At 47.8% G+C, this 23,239-nt stretch overlaps 1 long non-coding RNA gene across 3 annotated transcripts in view; it reads left to right on the top strand.

The window, feature by feature from the left end:
• Positions 1-23,239, top strand: part of LOC113627320 (uncharacterized) — a 241,568-nt gene that overhangs the window by 109,259 nt on the left and 109,070 nt on the right. For all 3 annotated transcript variants that reach the window (XR_003435511.1, XR_003435509.1, XR_003435510.1), the window contains one exon: positions 20,641-20,734. This is a non-coding gene — a long non-coding RNA (uncharacterized LOC113627320). The remainder of the gene's footprint in view (positions 1-20,640; positions 20,735-23,239) is intronic.

Here is a 23,239-nt window from a genome sequence, read left to right on the forward strand (position 1 = left end):
GCCCCATCACCTGAAGTCATCCGGATAGAAAGGGCTGGGATTTGAACTCAGGCATTCCGGCTCTTCTCCCTGCCCTAGATTTGCTCAAATTTATGTCCTTTTCACTGTACAACTTTGAACGCAGCGTCACTTAGAAGACAGTCATTCCGAAGCCAGCACCAAGCCCCTTAGTAGGACTCAAGAATGAGATAATCCAATAACCGTTTTGTATAATGAATGTCACACAGACCCAACCGACTGGGGTCCACACATGTTCACACACGGATCGTCAGTTATGCCGCAGGAGGCGTGAAAGAGTTGTTCAGAAAGCATGGGAGAGAATTGGAGGTTCTCAGGAGATTTCTCTTTAGGGCAAAAACGGTCGTGGTGGGGTGCAGAGCTCATGGCATCTGTGATCACTGACCGGTACAGGATGGCCTCAGGGGTGAGGCCTGTGTCTTGTTTATCTCGTATTCTCTGCTGCCTGACACAGTGCCTGGTACATAGTAGGGGCCCAGGTAGTGTTGAATGAACCCACACCTACGGCAGGAGGATGGCCGTATGGATCCCTGTGGACCCTGCTGTCCTGGATCACGAATGGAGCCTAGAACCCTAGCAGCAAAGTGGGGTGGAGGGCGCCGAGTGGGGAGACAGGAAGCCGCCAAGTGCCCTGTCGCTGAGGGCTGGAGAAGGATGCTCAGGGCCCAGGAAGAGAAGCTCTGCGTCCCTTTGTGCAGTGCACAGGTGCCCGAGCAGCTTGGACTGAAGGTTTGGGCTCCGTGCCAGGGCGGGAGAAAGAGCAACAAGGAGTTGAGGGCGTGGTGGTGGGAAGCTTTCTCTCTAAGGGCCCGGAGCCTGCCTGGACCTCTTTCAGTCCTGTGCCGACGAGACCCTGAAGCCTTCCACCCGCTCTCACTCCCCCAAACGGACCCTTCTGTCTTCCTCTCGATCTGGACTCTGAGTTGTCAGCCTGGGCTCTCCAAGATCTCAGCTTCAAGCTCTCTGCTGGGACCAGTGATGGAATGGAGTCACGAGGGAAGAGAAAGGACCCTTACTGACCACTCGTTATGTGCCCGGCACGTGCTAAGCGCTTTACCTGCCTCTTCCAGTTCTCACAATAAACAGAAGAGATGATGTTGTCCTGGGTCCACGATGGATTACATGAAGGTCCGGGAAGATCTACAACTCACTGAAGACGGCCCAGCTAGTGGTCTGTCTGAGCCTCAAACCTCCCCCGACAGAGCCGTGTGGGCGTTCAGCCACATCCGTATTAATTGTTGGGCTGGCGACTGGTAGTGGTAGTGGTGGCGATGAGGAAGGTGACAGTGATCATTTATCCTATTTCATCACGACAATGCTCACATATTTATAGATAAGGAAACTGAGACTCACAGAGGTTACAGAGTTTGCCCAGGATCGCATAGCTGGTAGATGAATCCTTTAAAGGCACCAGGAACCTTTAAAATGTACCACATTGCTGAAACACCCACACCAGCGGGGATCACAGGGTGGGGGTGGAGGGTTGAGTTTAAGAAAACACACTTCTCCCTTATCCCTAGGTTGGTGCATTCAGGCAGATTGCCCTCAGTGTGGTAACCAGTGACCAGGGCGGTGAAAGAGGTCTGACTTATTGGCTTTTCCGCTGCCATCTTTCAGGGGCCCCTTTCTTCTTATTCCAGGGCCTGGGGGTCTCATCACAGACGGGAGGAAGGGAAAGAACAGTGTGACCGGAGAACCAGCTTGGTGAAGAGCGCCCGGCAGCGGGCAGTCCATCTCGGCCATTTCATATCGGTTTTCATCTCTTATTGATCCATCTTATTTTCCTTCTACAGCAGGAGCATCCCTGCCGTCTAGCTCATCAGTGGCCTTTAAAGGTCTCCTATCGATCTGTGAACTATTGTCTCGCTTTGCATTATCCCTCTTGGAGACACCCTTTGCTCTTTGGTCGGGTTCCGTATTTAGTTTGCGTCCTCGATGTGGCTTCTTTTCTGGGAGCAAGGAGCAGACATCTGGGGCCCGAGGTAGCAGATGGATTTGAGTTTGTAATGCTTCTGGCACCTTCTTTTGTGGGGGGAGGTGTCCCAGGAAGCCTCCGACTCCAAAAAGTGGCAGAGAGTATTGCAGAGGAGTGAGGGTCTAGCGAGAACCTGATGGTCCCTCTCTAAAGGAGAGTAAGAGTGAAAACGAGAACTTCCATTTCTCGAGCACCTTCTCAATGATTCAGCCTCACCATAACCCTGAGAGGTAGTTTTACAGGTGAAGGAACCGCAGCTGAGAAATACTTAGTTGTTTGTCCAGACACAGTCGGTTTCGAGTCCTGGTTTCACTAGTAACTGCCTGCGTGTTGAAATAATGTGGCAAAGGTTTCACAGAGCTTCCGCTTCCCCGTCTCCAAGATGAGGATCACGGCACAGCAGAGTTCTAGAGTTGCCATAAGGTTCCCCTTGGGTAATGGATCTGAGGCCTTTGGCAGAGTGTCTAGCAGAGAGGAAATTTCCAGTGGATATTTGATGAATGAGGTGAGACCCCCTTCACCCCGCTTCCTTAAAAATTCATCTATCGCGTCCCATTCCCCATTAGACGAAAACCTATTTCTTCTTTCCGAAGCTAACATTTCATGTGAAGTCTCGATTTCAGGTGCAGAGAAGATGTATTTGAAAATGGCTACAGTGCCTGCCATTTAGTAGGTGCTCAATAAATGTGGGTTGATTCACTTATCTATCACCCCTGGCTCCTAAGGCACCGTACGTCCCCAGCATCTTCAAGTTTCCTTCTTCTCTACCTTCAAACACTGTCTTTTCCTCCAACACTCTATTGAAACCTGCTTCAGTATTTTTTTTTTCTGCCAAGTGACTTGAACCTTTATTCAGAGTCCTGGTTCCTCCTGGATCACTCGTTTCTTTCTAACTCCTAGGAGCTCCTTCTCACGTTTCCAAAGCCCAGATCTCTCCAAGCTTCTGTTGCACTGCTCAGTTGCTCTGCGTCCATCTTCGTCCTCCCCGGCCTCTCTCTGGCTTTCGACGATGTGCACCGTCCTCTCTTTCTTGCCCAGCGCTCTCCTCGCCTGGCTTCTGGGTCATTTCATTAGTTCACACATTCATCCTCTGGCCCAGCAGTTCCGTGAGCTGCACGAGGCACTGGCGTGGCTTCTACTCAAGGAGCTTCAGACACAACAGCAGATTCTGGTTCTTTCCCCTCTCCTCCACCCTTAACTGCTGGCCCACCCTCATCGGTTCTTTCAATCCCTGCTCGGATGTCGTCTTTCCTATGAAGAAACCCCGACCACCCTCGCCAGGGACAGTTTTTTCTCCTCTGCATTGTTTCCATCCCTTCAGCCTACTTGCGTCATGGCCCATATCCCCTTGGTTTCAAATTCTCTTGTTCTGAAACTGACTAGCCCTCTGAGTTTCTTGGGGGCAGGAAACAGTGAAGGCTCAATAAATGTCTGTTGACTTGAATGGAATATTTTCAGTAACTCTGTCTTCACCTTTGGCTTGCTGCTCCTTTTTCATGCTGTCCCATAAATGGAGACGTGCCTTCAGAGGCCCAAGAATTGTCTATTCATGGTCCTTGAGGCTGTCTGTTGATCATAAAACAAGCTTGGAAAGATGTATCCTGTTTATTCCACCAGGGTCTTCAGCCATCACCTTGCAACCACACAGACTTGAACTTGTCTTTCTTTCTCACCTGAGCCCTCCACCGCCTCAGACAGGACTTGAACATCATTTAGCCTGGCGAGCTCCTGGACTCGGGACAGTCATCCCGTGTTTCCTGTGGTTACTGTAACAGATTACTACATACTGGGTGGCTTAAAACAAGAGAAATTTATTCTCTCGCCGTCCTGGTGGCTGGAAGTCTTAAATCAACGTGTCAGCAGGGCCCTGCTCCCTCCGAAGGCCTTAGGGAAGAATCCGTTCCATACTTCTCTCCTAGCTTCTGGTGGCGGCCAGTAATCCTTGGTGTTTCTTGACTTTTAGCCGCATCACTCTGGTCTCTGCCTCCATCCTCACATGCTTTCTTCCCTCTGGGCATCTACGTCTTCACAAGACCTGCATATAAGGACCCCAGTCACCGGATTTAGGGCCTACCCTAAAGCTGTATGATCGTATCTCAACTAATTACAGCTACAAAGACCCTATAATGGCACAATAATGGCGCATCCTGAGGTTCTGGGTAGACATGGATTTGGAGGGGGACGTTATTCAACCCAGTACATCCTCAGTCCACCTTGTCTGCCACCACCAGTATCAGGTTCCCAAAAGCCACTTGGTTGTATCCTTCCAGGTCTCAAAACCTAAAGCAACTTTAAATGTCCTCATTTCTTTAGCTACGGTAAGCTGCCTAAGCAGCCTGTTTTCCAGTTATGATACAGATTACCTTTATTTTAAGTACTTAAAAAAAAATCATGACCCTGATAGACTATAAACTCCATGGGAATAAGAGTCTAATCTGTCTTCCTTACCCCCATTCCCCAGAATGCAGCACAGTTGACGCCTGGATATTCAGTAACTACCTGTTGAATGAATCCATGGCGAGTCGAGTAACCGTTTCAAGTCCTCTGTGACTTTGAAGAGTCCTCCATTACCTGTTACTGCACCATCCCCTCCAGTCAGCATTTGCTGAGTAAAGATTAGGTACTCTCAATAAATACTTGTCGGTTGATTGATTAATACATCAACCAGGCTTCCTGCTCTGAAGCCTTTTTCATATGGGTCTCCAGGGGACTGGAGTGGGGGGCATAAGAGGGGTAAAGGGATGGGCCGTGGAGACACTGGATCAGCATTCCCACCTGAGAACTTCTGGGGCCCGCCCAAGGTGTCCATCTGCCTGGGTTCCCACTTCTAGGCCTTCCAGGAGAAATAATAGCAATGCATTTGGAACCACAGATAGCGGGGTCCAGGACACAGAAATTAAGATTCATAATAAGAGCAGGTAACACGGCCCCTTCTCTGTGCAGAAAGTGTTCCAGAAAGGTAGGAAGCTGACCCTAAATTGGAGAGATGCCGGGTGCCTGCACTGTCTCCTGGGTCACCGGTGGGTCTGTATTAGTGAATGGAGTTTGTGAGAACAGCACCGCACGGTCACACACCTTGTAACACGCCCCACCTTGGTGCAGGTTGTACCCACATCTCTAGAGAAAGGAGAGTCTACAAATCTGACTGAGATTGCCCCGAGAATGAAGGTGAAACTACCGGGAGCAGTCGTTTCTGTAGCTAACCCCTCTGTGGACTGGCTCCAGCAGCCCAAGGTGAGTGGCTATGTAGGATCCTAATAGAAAACCAGAAATAACTGAGGGGCAGTAGAGGACCCAGTCATTTTACGTGGAATCGCATATCATCACAGTTGTTGCCCACACCTGAGTCAACCGCTACCCCTCCTGCACCCAAATTCATGTGACCTCACGCAGTGAAGGTCAGGCATCTAGTGAGTAAAATGCGTCATGCATCCACCAGGTTATTTCTCGGTCCTTTTCTTTCTCTTAAGTGTCCTAAGTCACCATCCTCTTAGCACTTCTTCCTTCGGGGATTACGGGACTAAAGCTGGCTTTATTTTGTTTCAGTTCCCTTGTATCCATTTCAGTACCTCTCACTAACACCACTCATTTTCAGATTTTATGTGCTTACTAGATTGAAAGTATGAGGTCATGTGTCCAAAAAGATAATTATCATACAGGCACCGATTGAATGGCTTCATTGTCCTCGAGATGTATGGAAAGCTAGAAGAACTTCATTATGGCTTTACCTGATGTGTGTGCGCGCGCGTGTGTGATATTCCTGAAATTTCACATGACTCAATTTGCCGTCCCAAAATAATAGAAAGTTAACTTTGCTACAGGAAGGAGATTTTTAGTAGCAGATGAATTTGTATTTTCAGGAAATGCAAAAGCCATGCAAAAGTTGTGTTGAGTGTTGTTAGCCTGTCGGATCGAAGTGGGTGTTTATGACATCTGCCCGCTGGTTACCTCGGTTTCTTAGTTTCCTGAAATCTCAACACTTGGACTCAGAGGGATGGGCAGCACTTTCCTTCGGCTTTTCCGCAGTGGGAACACTGGCTGACGACGCCCCTTCCGTGGCCTCTTTCCAGTCCTGGAGGCAGAGAGGGCCCCAGCTTTGTGGATGTGAATTAAGGGTCACCCTTCCCATAACCCTTTGAAGACACGAAAGGATTAACACAAAGGGGGCTGGGAAAGAACCTCCAGCTTCAGACTCAAAGCAGGAAGCAGCACGTGCCTGGAACTAGGAGCGTGGGTCAGGTGATGAGGTGCAACCCGGAACTTTCTTTCCATGCCCTTCAGTCCTTTGTACATTGATTACTGCTAAGCCAGTTGTGGAGACGCCCGGAGCGGCCCCACCTGGAGGTGTGCCCGAGAGCCCCTGGGAGGGACGCTTCATCTGTGTGGCTCCCTGGCTTCCGTATGGCTCCAGACTCCCCACTGCTTGTGATCAAACCGCCACCGCACACGAGCCCAGTGGACTGGGTCTACACGGCCATCTCTGGCCCAGCACGTTTGGTTCCCTCCTCGCTTTCTGTCTCCCCAACACCCCGCCCTCCATTCCACCTCAGTAATATGTATCATAGCATTAACCACTCAGCAGTGCTCAAAGATTAGTCCAGCCTAATCAACAGACCGGATGTAGAGACACACAGCCTAGGATCTGAGTCTCACTGTGCCACCTGCTAGGTGGGTGGACCTAGGTAAATGGCTGAACACCCCTGAGCCTCATGTCCTCCTGTAGAAACACCTACCGCACCCAAGCTGTTGAGATTAAAGGCGCCTGTACCAGGTGCCGTATCCCAGGCGTGGGGCAGGGAGACCCCCTCTCTACTAGAATTCTCAAATGCTGTGTTTTCATTCCACACGTGATCTAAAGTAAAATTTATAAAGCATGTTCTGGATTACCTGGATGGCCCTTTAGAGTCAACAGTTGTGGCCACATTTTGATGTCAGTGATTGCAAGCAAGTTGGCACTTTGTAATACTAATTTAATTGAGTCTATAAATGAGAAAAGAACAAAGGGGAAATAAGTTGAAAATCATTCATTACGGTCAAATTAATGCCAAGTAAGCTCACAGTGCCAGCATAGATGGGGAACAGTGTGGAGTAAGAGAGTCGTCATGTCCTGAGGGCGCCTAGAGCGGAAGGGTACCTGTGCTGTAGCATTTAGTGGCACTTTTACGTGGCAAGTTCTGAACCAGTTTCATCAGAACCGTCTTGCCTGTCACATTTAATTAAAATGGTGTCCATGAATTTTGAATATGTTTTACCTTTGTTTGTGTTAAAATTTTTAATTTATCATTTCATTGGAGCAATAAGCATTAGGTTAAACAGAATTTTATTTTCTAAATATTTAAATAAGAGCCTCCTTATAAGAATACGTCAGCCTTTTTTCCTGTACTTTAAGTGGATCCTATGCATTTAAGTTGGAAAATACTCTGATAATGGATGTGAAATTCTGTGTATTAAATGGCCCACAGAAGGTGCAGAAGAAATGCCGTTTCCTTCTGGGGGTGTGGCATAGGGATGTATCTTCAGCCTGGTGGGGGACGTGAAGAGCAGAGGAATAATTAATCATCCTACATCTATTTATCCATCACTTTCTGTGTGTACCCAGTAACACGCTATAGATGTTGCATATATAATCTTTCTAAATCTTCATAAGCATCTGAAAACACAGGATGTTATCCATTATATTATGCCGCCTTCCTGCCCTCAAGGATTTGACAGTCTAGTCGGGAAATGATTCATGCATATAAAGAATTAATATGAGTTGATGGGAGTCAAATGCTGCAAGAAAGGTATGTGTGAGCTTCAAGTAAGGAAGGATCCATCAGGGTGGCTTGTCCCGAAGGTTTCATGAAGTAAGGGTGAGCTTCGGATCAGCAGGGCTGCTGCAATGCCCCCACTGTCCCTCCGGATTCACTGGCCTCCCTCTGCACCCTGCTCTGGACCCTCCGGAGGCGACCTTTGTGCGTGACAGCAGAGCCTCTCTTGCCATCTGGCCTCACCTTGGCTTCTGCCAAAGGAGTTGCCAATCATCTTGTTCCACAGAATCTTGGGAGGAAGATTTCTGCCTCTAGAAGTTATCTGCTCCTGGAAGTGTTTGAGTGAGTTTCACGGTTAGATCATTGGTAGGAGTGGACGTCCAGGATGTAGGGTCCTGAAATGGTCCTTTACAGAGCAGTTTTAAGATAATTTTCACAGCTGTCACTTGTAACGTGCTTAGTCTCTGGGTTGTGTGTCACGCATCGTTATATCCATTGCCGTCCTGTGTGGAAAGACAGCTTTCATCTCTCGAGTCTGTATCAGTGCACACAAGATAGCCATCCAACAAGATCAGAAAGTGTCAGGGTGAAATCGGGGGAGAAGCAAGCCGAGATCTTCGTGAAGTTACGAGCAGGACATCAGAGCTGAGCAGGAGAGGAAGCTGGCTCTGTTCGCTGGCCACCGCCGCCTTGGTGAGTTGGCTCCTGCCATGATAAAGGCCAGAGACCTTCTCAGATAGCTCTCTCCATAGAGCTGCCGCCCCTGCATTCTTGTGCTGCATCCTCTCCTTGGCCCTCTCTTTGGCTGGGGTGTAAGGCACCTTCTCATCCCCCATTCCTGCCACCGTGGCCAACCCTGCGGCCTCACGTGGCCCCTTCTTGATTTCCTAAACCCTGCCTTCACCTCGGTGAAAAGTCCCTTTATTATACTCCCCTGCTTTTCCCAATCTGAGTGTGCGTCTGCCCCTCTGCAGTCTCCAGCTGTCCCGTGGAGGGGTGATGGGGGCCAGGACGAGAGACTTCACAGTGGCTGACGGCGGAGGGGGGTCTTCTAGGCAGGTACAAGGGTACGCTAAGGTGAGGAGAACTGTGGCCAAAATCGTGGTCATTATTAGTATTGGCACTGGCAAGCCTGCTTTGTGCCTGGCCGGAGGCTAGGCCCTTCAGCTCCACGATTCCCCGATCTTGAGGATACCATCATGGCAACGCTTGCCCCCTTTCCCGTGCGGGGACGCAGAGCCTCAGCTTAAGTCTAAGCAGTTTAGCTCTTAAGTGGCAGAGTCGGAATTTGAGCCAGGCTCTGTGCAATTCCATCTCTGCTCGTTCAGACCAACCTCTCAGGGACAGGAACCGTCTGATGAGGCCGAGATGCCGGGCTCACGCACCCAGTTCTCTCTTGAGGGGACTCAGAAGGAAAAGGAGATCCTCTGCCCACCCACCCTTAGGTCCCGGGGGTCCTTCCGTCCGCCCACCCCTCAGAGGAAGGGCTGGCAGGACGGACTTTCTCAAGCTCTGGAGACTGCCCCACCGCGTTCACTGAAGCATCCTCTCCACGTGCAGCCAGAATTGCCCTCAGAACGCTCTGGGCTCCTCTAAGTTAATAGCTGTCCATTGCGCACCTGGCTGGTGTGCGTGCCTCGAGCCCTGAACCCGGGCCAGCTGCTGTATCTGCGCTGGCCCACCTGTTCTGGGAGAGCTGATGCCGACGGGACAAGCGGCCACTAATGGGATTTCCTTGTGGTCACGGTGCCGAAAAGGCCCCGAGTGGCTGTAGGAGAAAATCAGGCATCAGGCCCGCAGACCTGGCCACAGTGTGCTGGAGACGGGGCCGCGAGACAGGATTTAGGGGAGGGGAGAGCTTTCTATCACCATGACACTTAGGGCATTTTTTTAATGTTCTCGTGGCATGTTCATTATTAAATTTTGGAGAAAAACAGAACATTTTAGGGAAGAGGGAAAATAAAAACACTCCCAGACCCTCGTTTAGACATGACTCTTCTTGAATAGAATCTAGGAATTTTTTCTTTACTTGTATAGAAATAGATATATACATACTCTTTTATTACGAAAGTGTATACGGTCCATGAACCGTAGCCCTGGAATCACCTGAGACTTAATTAGAAATGCAGACTCTTGGGCCTCACCCCAGGTTTAGCAAATCAGAATCTGCATTTTAACGAGACCTCCGGGTGATGTGAGCTGAAAGGGACTCAATGGTATGAATGTACCATGAATCACTTCATGAATCCCCTTTTAATTCAAAATCAGGCTCTGTCTAAATTTTCATGATTATATAGTGCAGTGTAGTGAAATACGCTGGAAAAATATCCTTTGCATTCATCTTTGAGCAAATAATAATAACAGTTATTATTGTTATTATATTAATATAATATATTATTATTATTATATATTATTATATTTAATATATATATAATATATATATAATATATATTATTATAATTATTATTATTATTACTGTCACATATTGAGTGCTAATTATAAGCTAGGGCCTGTGTTGAGTGCTTTATAAGAATCATCTCACCTCATCCTTATGGTGGCATCCTGTGGCAGAGGGACTATTCTCACCTTAGGAGGGGCGTTACTGGGGACTTTTTAAAATAAAGGATTTCAAAAAACTGGTGATAAGTCTTACTACAACTGATGGTAATGATGATAGCACTTATGGGTGCTTTCTCTGTTCTAGAGACTGTAGTAACTGCTTTACTTTTTTTTTTTAATTTAAACCTCAAGCAATCCTAATAAACAAGTATTATTATTAATCGTCTTAAAAACCAAGGTAACCGGGGCTTCCCTGGTGGCGCAGTGGTTAAGAACCCGCCTGCCAATGCAGGGGACACGGGTTTGAGCCCTGGTCCGGGGAAGATCCCACATGCAACAGAGCAGCTAAGCCGGAGCACCACAGCTACTGAGCCCGCGCCTAGAGCCCGTGCTCCGCAACAAGGGAAGCCACCGCAATGAGAAGCCCGCGCACCACAACTAAGACCCAAAGCGGCCTAAAATAAATAAATTTATTTTTTAAAAAAACCCAAAAACAAGGTAGCCAATGCTCAGAGGTTAAATATCTTGTCCCGGGTCGCACGTCCAGACCACCGCAGGATCCCAGTCTGGACCCAGGTCTGTCCGATGTCACCGCTCGCTTTCTTAGCATCAGGCATGAAGACGAGTGGGTTAACTTGCCTCTGGTTCTTCAGCGTATCCTTGGGGCCTCCCTTCCCAGTCAGTGCTGGGCGCTTAAGCAGGCCGTTCTCAAAGCCCTCGTGTGTGAATAGACAGAGGGGATTCTCGGCACTGCCTCCTTGGTGGGGACGGGCTTAGGGGAACAGAGGATTTTTTTCCTAATCACAGCTGACCCGGCAGAGCTGCAGGCATCAGGATCCTCAGACATTCAGACTCTCTGGCCGCGTGGCAAACATCCCAGGACTTTGCAGGGAACAATGGGCACTGAACTGCAGGTGACCCGACCTGCTAATCGCTGCCTGATTGCCAGCTAATCAGTGCCTTGTTTGGGACACTGAATCCCAAATCCCTTTGGACTGGGCTGGGCCCTGGCAAGCAGTCACCTGGTTAATGTGCCAGGGGCGAGGCAGGGGGTCATGTGTTCCAGTGCGGAGTGGCCAAAGGTCGCCTTCAGGGAAATGGTCACGGGGTCTGTCTCTCCCCAGCTGGTCCTGGACAGCTCCGGCCTTGTCAACAGCGTGGAAGTGAATAGAGGCAGAGGAATTCAAGGGCAGCCTATGGAGAAAAAACTAATCAACACTCCCAGGCACACAGAAAATAGAAGGCTCTTGTTCTCAGAAACTCTCCAGAGGAGGTCTCAGAAATGCCTCCAGAGGAGAGTCTGTGAACAGCAGCCACCATTACCCTCGGAGCTACCACCACTTAGAGCCTCCACGGTCACTAGTACCGTGACCATCAGCACCACAACCACTGCCACCATCAGGACCACCACCCCTTCACCATCGTCATCACCGGCAAGGTGACCATCCCCTCCATCATCAGTACTGTCATCACCATCATCGTTCGCACCGTCACCTCCACCACCGTTTCCAGCATCACCATTACCCCCGTCACCACTACTACCACCACCACCATCTCCATCACCACCAACGGGATCACCGTCTCCTCCATCATCAGCGCTATCACCATCACTGTTCCTACCACCATCACTTTCATCATCACCGCCATCACCAGCATCACCACCACCACCATCACCATCACAGCTGTCACTTCTGTTGTAGCCACCACTACCAACAGTACCACCACCTCTACACCCATCACCACCACTGCTGTCACCTCGATCACCACCCTCACCTAGACCACCACCACCATTAATATCATCACACTCCTACCACCACCACCAGCACTTTCACCACCTCTATCACCATCACCAAGAACAATCCCACCACTGCCATCACCACTGCTACAGCTGCTGTAACACCACTGCCATAGCTGCTACTGCTGTCATTGCCCCACACTGCCATTTCCTAGGAAAGCAATCTTGAGTAGTGTTTTGTTTTTTAAAAACACAACAACACTGGTTTGAAAGTCAGACATATTTAGCATCTCTACCATGAAGTACTAAGTATTTGAGTTTGGACAGTTAATTAAACTTTGAAACTCAGTTTTCCCAAACAGAAAAATTGAGATAGTAGTATAACCAGCTCATAGGACTGTGGCTCCTGCCGACCATTTTTCACAGTGTTTGGCACATAAAAATTCAACAAAAGCTCACTGTCATTATAATGATCATAACTCTGCCCCAGCTTCCTTTTAGTGCACAGCTTCTCCTCCAGCATCCCTGCTTGAAACTGGATGGGGAGGGGACAGTTTATCCCTTCATTCCCCCATATCACAGGACCCTCCAGGCTGCCTGACATCCCTTAAGAGCAAATGTCTGGGTTGAAGGAAGTTCCAGTGTGGAATCAGCTGTCTGGGTTTGAATCTACATCTTCTTTTCAAAAGCCATCTGACCTTGAGAATCTCTTTAACCTCCCAGAGACTCCCTTTCCTCTTCTGAAAGACGGAGAATGATAATCTCTTCCTTGAAGGCTTGTGAGAGGCTTACACGAGATAAGACAGGGAAAAGCCCCAGCAGATCACCGTGCACAGAGGAGGCGTTCAATACACTGAGTTGACTTCATTTGCCTGATACTTTAGCTTCGAAGAAGTCATTATCAGGAAGTGGAAAACGCATGCCTTGCGCTGGACAGCTTCCTAATGGGGAGAATAAAACCGAGTCTTCCTCCCCCCCTCCCCAGTGGAGCTGAGCCCTACACTCTGACCAGTTCCCTGGCTGTACTGCTAAGGTCTAACAAAAGGTTACCTTTGCCCGGTTGCTGCAGTTCTAGGAAGCTGTTCAATGTTTGACTATATTTCTTCAAACTCATTTAAAAACAGTTCATCAGGTTAGCCCAGTTGAATTATTGCCCCTTGGGGTTTTCAAAACCCTGAATTTCCTACAGAGAGAGCTGGATTCTGTGCCGTTCTTGGAATTCAGCTCCCGGCCCCTCTCCGTGACCCCTGATCGCAAATACATTGTAAATAACCTGCTGTCTCCTGCACTGAGAGAACTCCCTGGCTTCCTTCTTGCAGAATGGAATCTGTTCTCCCAGGCTTCCCAGAGCAAGTGTGAGATGAGCTCGTCCACTGCCCTCCTTCACTCCTAGAGCTGTCGGGCACTGGCATTTCGGTAGTGCACGTTCATTGGATGGCCATGCTTTAAAATATATGCACGGTAGGAACAAGAGGGAGAAAAATCTCTTTCCATCCCATCACAGTTGGTTCTCCCATAGCCTGTGTGAAATTGACTCCGCATGCTCTGCGAAGCACACGCCAGTGAAAGGACGTCCAACAGATTCCCTCCACGACCGTGGGACACAGGCTGCATGTGGAAGGTCAAGGGAGGCCGTGATGAAAGACGAACCCACATAAATGAAGTGCTAAGAATTAATTTTGGCAAACCTAGCACCTGGCTTAGGGCGACACGTGAACCTCAGGACTGCCATCAGGACAGGAGACTGCTAGTCGAGTAGTGCTTCATGTTCAGAGTTTTTCTCCCTGTAGAATCCCCATTTCAGCCACCAAGTGAGAGAGAAAGGACACGGCAAAGAAAACTGGGCAGCCGGCAGTCCACAGATTCCATCTGGAATAGTTCCAGGTACCACCCGCTACCCTCCAACCCGGAATCTTTTGTCAGGATGGGCTGACCCCTCTGATTTCCCACCTACCTGTTGACAGAATCCAATACCTCCTTAGGGCCAGTAGCCGCACCGAGTGTTTTATTGCCGTTTGAGCCTCCCAGCAATCACGACTGTTTGCTTTCCTTACTGTTCACTCAGTGCCGAGTTTGTGAGAACTTCACATGCTGCTAATTGCCATTGCCAGTTCCACCACATTTCTTCTAACTGCTGCCACATAGGACTCCATAATGCGCCTCCCCATTGTTCCTCCCCCATTTCCTCAACTAGGGACCCCACGGTTGCCTGCCTTGCCCAGCAACCGCAGGTACCGAGGACATCCTCGTGTGTTCTCACGCATGGACCCAAGTGAGGATGCGTTGGGATATTCCAGAAGTTGAACTGTTGATTCGAATGTACGTGGATACTCAGTCTCAGGAAACTCTTCTTTAGGAACTAGGCGTCGCCTCGTTCCCACATCTCTGAGCTCGCGCATCTCACTTGGCATTATACTTGGCATTGTCTAGCTCTCTCGTTCTTGCCTGTCTGAGGGGTATACAGCTATATCTCACTAGATTTCATTTGCGTTCCTCCGATGACGCATGAGTTGAACACCTCTTCCTATCGTGTTAGCCATTTGGATTTCTTTCTCCCTCTGTGAGCTGCCTGTCGTACCCTTCACCCCATTTCCATCGCATGTTATGATCCTTTTCACGTTAATTTACAAACGTCCTTCACATATCCTAGACTGGTTCTTAGTCCGTTTGGGGCATTGCAAATACTGTGTTGCAATTTGTATCTTCTTAACATCATCTTTGCTATCCTTTATTAAAAAGAAATCCTCAGTTTTGAAATGATCAGAATCACCCATTTTTTCCCCTTAGACTTTGTGAGTTTGGGTCTTGTTTAGAAAGTTTTCTCCACCTCTAAGTCATAAAAATAGTCCTCTCAATTTTCTTTGTTAACCTTATAATTTTGCCTCTCATTGAATCCCTTATTCATCTGGATTCCACCTTTGTATAATATAGGGATACAGATTTTATTGTTCTCCATATGGTGAGTTTCTCCATACCATCTACTAAATAATCATTCCCGATGATTTATAAACTGTGTTAATCATATTTCAAGCCCTCATTTATAAATAGGCCGTGTTCATGCGTCTCTGTTCTTGAGCCAGTACCATACTGATTTTATTATTATGGTTTTGTAGTGTGTCAATATTTTGTGGGCTGAAGCCCTCCCCCATTTCTTCTTTTCCATGGTTGACCTAGCTCTCTGGGGAACTTTGCTCTTCTGTATCCATTTTAGCATAATAGTTCTGTGTTTCACAACAATAAATTCTGAAAAAATAAATAAATGCAGCTGGAGTTTCGATTGGATTGCATTGGATTTGCTTTTCGTTCTTTAAACTAAGAGAGGCATGTGTGTTTCTCAGGTGTGGAACCTGAGTCGTGCAGAAGCACTCACACCACACTTCTTGGGTCAAGTTGAAGAGTACGAGTCCAGTGGCGGAGGGTGGCTGTCTCTTGACCTGCGTGCCCGGGAGCCCAGGGTTGCTGCAGATTTGGTCAGGGTAGTGCTGTTAATGGCTGATCCCTTCTTGAATAATGACTCTGCTCAGGAAACTGTGCCTCAGGGCTCAGATCCCCACCCCCCCAGCCCCCATTTAAGCTCCGGCTTCTTGGCCTGGAGCCTGTTCCCTTCCCAAAATGTTTGTTAGTGCAGAGGCCTTTTATGGTACTTTATGGAAAAATGAAGGAGGAGGGGGCGAGATGGCTGCATTCTGCAAACCAGCCTTCGTTTACTGGAATTTGAGTCCTCTGCCTACCTTGTTAGCTGAAAAAACTTCAAATATATTTTTTCCTTCCAAGCTCGCAATTGGAATGTCCTTTACCTCTTAACTCGAGCCAGGACAAATGTGGCCCAGGCTCTGAGAAACAGCCTGTGATTTAGAAGAGCTGTACAGCAGCCTTTGCACAACATTTACAACTGCAGTTATCTAGGGGGGCTGGGGAGACGGCCTGGCCCAGTGAGAGTCAGAGGGTAGAGGATGCGCCGTCACTGCCAACTTGATCCCGGCGGCAGTGCTGGGGGTCTCACTCCTTGCCGCCCTGAGCCTCTTCTCCAGCTTTAAAAAAGTCGTACCTGGGAAGCTCTTGAGTAAAGAGGAGCCCTGCAGGGGAAGGCCGTCTCTCTGCTTCTGGAAAAGGGGGCCCGCAGGCCCAGGATACAACCTGCCTCTGATAAAGGGCGGGAAGTCGGTTGGAGGGACCAAAACCAGGTCCCCCAGAAATGTCATGTTTTTCTTAGAACTGGGGCCTATATTACACACAAATTTGAGATTATCTCAGACAATTATCTAAAATTAACTGTGGTTTTCAAATGAAAAACATTTAGGGGAAGATCAGATAAGAAGGTGGCCTATTTATAATACTTGCCACCGAGGGTGCGGGGGGGGGGGGGGGGGGGGGGGGGGGGGGAGGAAAAGCAAAACAGGAGTGAGAACACAACATAAAACGATACCAAATGTACTTCAGGCCCCTTAGGCCAGGATGCTGACTACATCTCCAGCCCTCATTGATAACAGAGAGGAGAACTTTTATCCTGATTCACTGATTGTTTCTTAGAGAAAATTCTGTTCCAAAGAGAAATGCTGGCTTTCCGTCTCACTCTAGACACAGCCAGAACTGGGTTCTGAAACACTAAGTTTGGCGTAAGTCAAATGTTTGTTCAGAGGGTTTGAAATATGAACCAGTGATTGCTGGCTCTGAAGCGGTTATTTACAGTCTGTGGACCCACCTGGAACAGTTACTAGGATTAGACATGACAGACACGGCAGAATCCAGTTGAAGAACCTCTGTCTGGAAGATACTACTTGAAGATACCACCATCTGTGTGGTTCGCTAGACACACGCAAAACAGCACTTGAGGGGCCCATCAGCATCTGCGCTCTGCCCTTTAAAGAGGGCAACTCAGTAAAGGATGTACTGCTGTTATTCCCGTTTCACAGGTGAGGATGTTGAGGCTCAAAGAGATCACCTGGCTAGAAAGAAAACAGGCTAGAATTTGAAGCAGGCCTGAGTTCAGGATTCACAACCCTGAATGCCACACCAAGTGACCTCCACATAAGTGGTTTCCGTCCTAGCCCCATTGGCATAATTCCGCTCTGCACAGGGTGCATAGGAAAAGCTTTTCCAAGGGGAAGAGAGAGGGATGGAGAGATATGTGCAGTGAGAGGAGGAATGTATTCCAGGAGGAAACTTCTTGAGGAGGGCAGTAACAATAGTTGAAGTAGAACGCCGGCGGGGAGCTGAGGGAGATTTGCACTGCTGAAAACAAAGGACCCTGCACTTTCCACCGTGGTACTTCCTCACCACAGAGGCCTGCCAGCTCTTGTCAGGGATCTCCAGGGCTGCAGGCTACATCTGCATTTTCCCCCCTAGACACAGGTTGGCAAAGAATAAATGATCCCAAACACCACAAGCAGCCCAGGGGGAAATATTTAACCCCCGTACTTCCAGACTTTCTGGCATGGACCAACTCCTTGCCCCACCTTTGTTCCTGGCCAGAAGGAAGTGGCATGAAGTGAAGGACAGTTTTTATAACCTCTTTCAGCTCTAAACCGTGTTTCCTGTGCACTTAGCAGGTCTTAATGGAAACCAAACAGATTTCGCAGGCATCTAGATTCTGAACATGCTAAGTGCCCGCATGGTTGAGAAAATTGCGACAACAAAAACATTTTTCAGGAATATCATAACACAACACGAAGTGACCATCGCTAATTCAAAGAGGCAGACATATTTCATAAAGGTTGAAAAGAGGTGAGTCTTTCCCAAGATTCTAGCTCAAGGCCACATTTGCAAAAGTATAATCATTCCCTAGCAAGGTTTTGTTTATCTGGCCATTAAAAAAAAAATTTTTTTAACAAGTTTTACTTTTGGCTGTCTGGATAAGAACTGTGTTTCAGCTGTGTAGCCTGAGGAGGATACAAGAGGCCTGGTTTGGATATATGTATGTATACACACACACACACATACACACACACACATACGTACGTGTGTGTGTGTGTGTGTATATATATATATATATATATATATATTTTTTTTTATTTTTTTTTTCAGAGCAGAAGGAAAGTTTCTTACACAATTTTGCTTGGGCTAAACTGCATACAGAGCAGTTTATTTATACTGTTTTATCACATACCTGTTTGGATACGGGCTGTTTTCTGGTATTTAAACAGACCATTTCTTGCCAGTGGCTTTATCTGCAGTCTCATGCTTTTGCTGCACATGTTTCTTATTAACTCAGAGAGCAACACCAACTTCTCCATGAACGTTATTACTGAGACTAAAATAACCTAATTGTTACTTACTTCTAACATGTTATCCTTGAGGAACTATATCCCAGGAATCCATTTAAAATATGGTAAAGGCCATTTCACTGTACTTAAGGGGGAAAGAAAAGGATAGCAAAGCTTTTTTGGATAAAATCCTTGAATAAAAGCATTTTTTAAGCCACCTGCTTATTTTGAGCTGGTATTTTAGGGCTGAAGGGAAGCAACGCCATTTGAGATTGTAGTGGGCTAGTTTACCCACTATGTAGAAGTTCTGGGGTTCCCAGATGGCAGCCTTAGAATGTGGGTGCAAGACCTAACTCCTCTTATATGACCCTCTCTAAATCGTTTAAACTCTGTCAGTAAGATGTGGGTCATAATAGCTAACTGGTGATGAGATCATTTAACTTAGCACGTAGTTATTGAATAGCTGTTATGGGATAGCCTTGTGCTAGGTCCCGTGGTGCAGAGATGAGTGAGACAAGGTCTTCATTTCCAGGAATCCACAGCCCACAGTCTGGCACATGGTGGGTCTCCCTTCAACGTTAAGCGAATTTGAATATTTATGTGTAGATTCAGGAAGAGCTAAATACAAGCCAAAACTAAATCCTTAGAATAGAGATTCAAGTGTTTATGCACAGGTGTTAATTTTATCCTGCAGTTTAAAAAACAAAACATGTTGGAATACTACCTTAACAAACTGTGTTAGTTATCTATAGCTGGGTAACAAATGGCCCCCAAAATCTAGCGGTTTAAAACAGTAAACATCTATTATCTCACAGTTTCTGTGGGTTAGGAGCTCAGGTGTGGCTTAGCTGGGTGCCTTTGCCTTAAAGTTTCTCCTAAGGCTGCAATCCAGGTGTTGGGCAGGGCTATAGTCTCATCTAAAGGTTCAAGTTCAGTTGGCAGCACTCAGTCCTTTGCAGACAGCTGCGCTCAGGGCCTCAGTTCCTTGCTGGCTGTTGGCTAGGGAGCATTCCTTCAGTTTCTTGACACGTGGGCCTGTTCATAGGGCAGTACATGAAGTGGCAGCTGACTTCCCTCCGAGGAGAAGGGAGCAAGAGAGAGTAAGCAAGGCGGAAACTGCATTATCTTCACAACCTCATCTTGGAAGTGGCATCCAATCATTGCTACCATAGCCTATTTGTTAGAAGTCAGCCAGTAGGTCCAGCCCACACTCTTGGGGAGTGGATAACACAAGGACATGCATATTAAGGGGGCAGGGGCCATGGGGGACCACGTTGGGGGCTGCCAGCCACCCAGATGGAGACCAAAATGGGTAGGGATGTGAGCCTCAACTGCACCCCAGCATAACGTGGCTGGTAGCACACGTCTCAGCTCCTGACACAGCTGGGCAGCCCCAGGTACAACTGCATTAGAAACTTCGGCTACATCTACAGGAGACAGCTGCTGGGGTATGGCCACTGTGGCCCCCTCCCCAACCATTTCATGGCAGCAGCTCCAAAGAGCAGCCGTCAAGACCCCTGGCAGCTCCTGTGATGTCCCAAGACTGCAGAGCCCCGCGCCTTAGAGCCTGGCGTTTCCTCCATCTCTTTCTTGTCAGTATGCATGTCGTTTCGTCTTCTGAAGCCTTGCTGGTATAATGAAATGGGTGTAATGAGCATTCTTACGTCTTGGAGCCATTGTGAGGATGGATGGCATATGCAGTTAACATGTACATATGTTGGATCTCTTGGGTGCCAGGCCTTCTACACTCCAAAACTTGTCCCTGCTTTCTGGAGATTCAGACATAGCAAAGAAGGGAAATACTCACTGTCAAACAATATAATCGTTAGACAAATAGTCGTAGGGGGAAGTATGAGCATGGGCTTGACGCAAACCCAGATCTCAGTTCTGCAAGTCCTCTGCAGTGCCACGCGAGAAACCTTGAGTCGCTCAATCATGTAGAAGTGGGGAGTAGGCAGGGGGCAGTGGTCCAGGGAAGGACAGATTGACCAGAGCTTGGCACTGGGGGCTCAGAGCCATAGTTAATTGTCAACAACTACAGAAATATTTTCAGTATTTTAACTGGTTATAGTGGTGTGCCCAAGTTCACTGTCTACTATCAGCTCTGAGAACGGCCACTATGGAAGGACTTGAACTTGTCGGAGAGGTTGGGAAAGGGCTTCTCTGAGGAACAGGCTGTCGTATAGACCTGGAGGGTAAGTAGAGATTAGACAGGTAAAGGGAAAAGAAACGGCTTTGTACACCAAGGGGACAACATATGCAAAGACTCAGAGCCTGGAGAAGGTGTGATAATATATTCAGAGATCCAAAGAAAGTGTGGTGACACTAAAAGCAGAGAGAACAAGACAGAGATTGAGGTCACTCTGGGTCACGTGAAGGATTTGTGCTTTGACTTGACAGGTTCCAAAGAAATTATCAAAGGGATTAAGTCAAGGTGTGATACTGTCCTCTGTGCATTCTGAAAGATCATTCTGGCTGAAGATCCCAGCACAACGTAAGCATTCCTGTCATTATTATTTTTCCCCTGTTTTCCATGGCCATTGCAAACCCAAAGGCACAAATAGTTAAAGAACACACGGGTTCTGGCTGCCTGCCCTGTTGGGGAACACAAAGTTCCTAGACCTTTGGAGTCAACCCAGCAAAGTCTGGGTTCGAGTCCTCAAAACCAGATAGGCAGCACCATTAACAGCAAACCCACCCCCCTGGTTTGTGCAGTATTTTAAAGACACCAGAATGGCCACAATCGCCTTCTCAGGATGGGGTTCGTAGACATTGGAGCTCGCTTTAAAGATGGTGTGATTCTGCCTGCATGCTGCTAAAGTATCCAGGCTCCCTTTGCCCTAACCAAATCCAAATATCTTCTGTGTATCCACACATACATATATCCCTCAGAGGACAGGATAGCCATTGGAAAGACAAGCCTCAGGAGTGAGCATTTGTTTGAGAAGCACCTACCCAGACAGCTGCGCTCATTTTATCACCCTGAATCTTGATTTCTTCATCTGTAATATTGGAATAATGTCAATATCCACCTCATAGCATTGAAACGAGGAGAGGAGTCTATGAGCTCACAGTACGTGAACCCCTTAGCATGATGCCCACGAGTGTTGCTCAAAAATTAGTAGCTTAACAGAGACATAGAAAACAAACTTCTGGTTACCGAAGGGGAAAGTGGGGTTGGGGGAGGGATAAATTAGGAGGTTGGGATTAACATATACACACTACTATATGTAACATAGATGACAAGGACCTACTGTATAGCAACAGGGAACTATTTTATAATAACGTGTAAGAGGAAAGAATCTGAAAAGAAATATATATATGCGTGTGTGTGGAGAGAGAGAGAGAGAGAGAGACTGAATCACTGTGCTGTACACCTGAAACTAACACCGTATTATAAATAAACTATACTTCAATTTTAAAAATAGTAGCTTAAAAACATACATGCCTCTTTTGGTTAGCTATAGTTGCATAATAAATGACCACAAAATCTCAATTTTTGTTGCAAAAATAAGCATTCATTTGACTCCCAGGAAGTGTGGGTTGGCTAGAATGGGCCGTCCAGGCTGAGTGCAGAGAGCGCCCTTGCTGGTCCTGCCTGGGCTCACTCACACTTCCGGTGATCAGCTGTGGTGTCAACTTGATTCCACCCCACGTGTCTCTCATCCTCCTCCTGGGATCGGCGGGCTTGTCCGGTCATGAACTCTTCACGGCTGTGGCAGAAACATACAAGAGCAGAAAGGGAAACACAAGATATCTTAAGTCCTAGGCTTGAAATTGGTTGCCCTGTTGTTTTATTGGCAAAATAAGACACTCGGCTGAACAGAAAGTCAAGAGCAGGGAAGTGTACTCCACTCTTGTCGTGGAAGGAACTGGAAAGTCCCAGGACAGAGCACATGATAAAGACAAAGGTAAAAAAATCAAAAGTGGATGTCTTGGGAGTTCAGAGGCTGGCCAGGGGCCTGTGAACCAGAAAAGTGGAGGAGATAGGACCTGGGCTTAACTTGACTCGAAGGGTAAGGATTATAAGAATAGAGAGAGAGATGGTGGCACTCTTGGTATGAGAGATACATAAACAAGGGTAGGGAACTAGGTCAGGAAGGAGATCTGTGATGCAAAGAAAGTAACTTATGCAGTGGGAGATGAAACATGAATAAGAAGACGGCCAACACGTTCAGGGCCTGAATGTCAGTCTAAATTGGGGGGTTTACATGTGTAAAATGGATAGCTAGTGGGAATCTGCTGTGCAGCACAGGGAGCTCAGCTCGGTGCTCTGTGATGACCTCGATGGGTCGGGGAGGGGGCAGGTGGGAGGGAGGTCCAAGAGGGAGGGGATATATGTTTACACACAGCTGATTCACTTCGCTGTACAGCAGAAACTGACACAACATTGTAAAGCAGTTATACTCCAATAAAAATCAATAAATAAATGTAGGGGTTTAACCTAGTGGGTGACAGTCAGTGAAGAAGAGAGTTCCAAAGAGCAAGCGATGTGCTCTGGGACCCTGCTTCTCAAAGTGACATCCACGGACTGGCAGCCTCAGCATCACCTGGGAACGTGTCAGACTGCAGACTCTCAGGGCCGTCCTCCAGAGCCGCTGAACTGGGGTCTCATCTTCCCCAGGATTTCCAGGTCATTCTGAGACATGTTGCAGCTGAGACACGCTGCACTGGGAGATCAACCTAAAGGAATTAAAATACACAGAGATTGCAGGCAGCGTAAGAGCCTCCTGCAGATTTCTAGCGTGAACCTCTAAGCGCCTTGTTTGTGATGACAAGGGTCATGGAAAGAGATACATGTTGTGGGTGGAGAATCAGCAAGGCACGATGCCTACAAGGATGGAGGAAATAATGCACAGGCCACACAGGAATTGGGTGGCCGGACTGAGAATGCCGGTGCCCAGATGGAGGCGGGAAGGTCAGTGGCTGGGGCAGCTGACAGGAGGAGACAGGGTGAGAATTGGCATTTTAGATATGCTCGGTCTGAATGATGTCATGG

Source organism: Aethalodelphis obliquidens, unplaced genomic scaffold, assembly GCF_003676395.1.
Source record: "Aethalodelphis obliquidens isolate GAN/ISIS:26980383/991018 unplaced genomic scaffold, ASM367639v1 scaffold20, whole genome shotgun sequence".
Taxonomy (NCBI): domain Eukaryota; kingdom Metazoa; phylum Chordata; class Mammalia; order Artiodactyla; family Delphinidae; genus Aethalodelphis; species Aethalodelphis obliquidens.